Source organism: Populus euphratica, unplaced genomic scaffold (assembly GCF_000495115.2).
Source record: "Populus euphratica unplaced genomic scaffold, PopEup_1.0 scaffold211.1, whole genome shotgun sequence".
NCBI lineage: Eukaryota > Viridiplantae > Streptophyta > Magnoliopsida > Malpighiales > Salicaceae > Populus > Populus euphratica.
The window spans coordinates 393400-394844 of NW_011500020.1; the positions used below are offsets into that span (position 1 = coordinate 393400).

General features: G+C 36.3%; 1 protein-coding gene across 1 annotated transcript in view; it reads left to right on the forward strand.

The window, feature by feature from the left end:
- Positions 1 to 1445, forward strand: part of LOC105141867 (protein MOTHER of FT and TF 1-like) — a 2373-nt gene that overhangs the window by 661 nt on the left and 267 nt on the right. The window lies entirely within an intron of this gene.

Genomic DNA, 1445 nt, shown 5'->3' on the forward strand with positions numbered 1-1445 from the left:
ACTCGAGGGGAAAATATATGAAACCTTACCTCTCTCTCACTCTCTCTGTTTTCCCCCCCCCCTGAAAAAATCACTTGTTCTTTACAAACTAATTTCGATCCTTTTATGATCTCTTTAATTTTCTCTAGTTTAACTTATTCTTATTCAAGATAAGAAAGAAAAACTTGACATCTCTTTTCATGACCATATACAAGTTGCATGCACGCAAAATCTTTGAGCTTATTTTCTACATTTTTCTTTGTTGTTGTTCATGTTACAAATTAATCTCAAGAAGAAATTTATTGTATTTTTTCTTTTTTAATTAGTAGAAAGAAGATCATCGTATTCGTACAAAGCCAAAAGTTCTTATATCATTGCAAGAATTATTGCTAGCTAGAAAATCAATGGCCATGAATGTTAGGTATTCAGTAGAAGCAGCAATGACAAAACCTACTGTGTCTCCCCTGCTTCCATAGCTAGTCATGCCTCTTCACTGCCAAAACTTCCACTTCTTTGTTTTTCTTTACTGTTAAGCAAATGCTTGGCAGAAAATTAAAAGAAAAGGAAAAAACGGCATGCAAGCACACACTGTATTAGGTATTTCATGTCCCGCAGCTCGAAGTTTGCATCACAGCAATAATTAACATGATAGTTTATAGTATCTGAAACAAAATTTAGCCAGCAGGAAACACCATCCCCACAGTTTCATTTATGAGAATTAACATCTGTGTGAGTGAAAGTAGGCAGGAATATTTTTCATTTTTTCCTCACTGGCAGACATGACCCCAGGGTGGCGTATTGGCAGTAATTTCTCTTCTCTTGTCACGTGTGCATTTGGTAACGTATGCAGTTTTTCCCTGTTCCCCGTCATTGCATGTACAATGCTATTAACAAGTGGTTGTCTGCATTGGCTACAAGTATCACCCCCAACGATGCCACTGGAGTTACACGTCTCATGCCACCTGTCACTTCCGCCTCTAAAGCCTGGTGGAAGCTCATTTCTTACTGATACGTGGCATATTATAAGCTATCCACGTGGCAAGCATGTGCTATTCCTAAAAATTGAGTTCTTGTAGATGATGCTTTACTCCCCAACTTGTGCATTCTCTTATATAAATAATTTGCATGTGTTAATCTGTGGCAATCCTAACAGTTTTAGTTATCATTAGCGAGCGAAAATTTATTTCTTATTAATAGCAGAGGAAGAAAGAGATACTCTTTTAGTTAGATCAACAATCCTCTCAGAGTATATCTAGCTATACGCGAATTCAAAAAAGTACGAATATCACTTCTTATACTGTGTAAATGTTGCAAATAAGCTTTGATATCTATAAATGTTGGACGAGCTTGACAAATATTTATGAAAAAATAACAAATGTGAGTGCGCAACATTAATCATGGACAATTCAGTTTGCATGGTGCCAAGTACTGTTGGGTAATTGGTATAACTAATGTTTGCAGGGAAA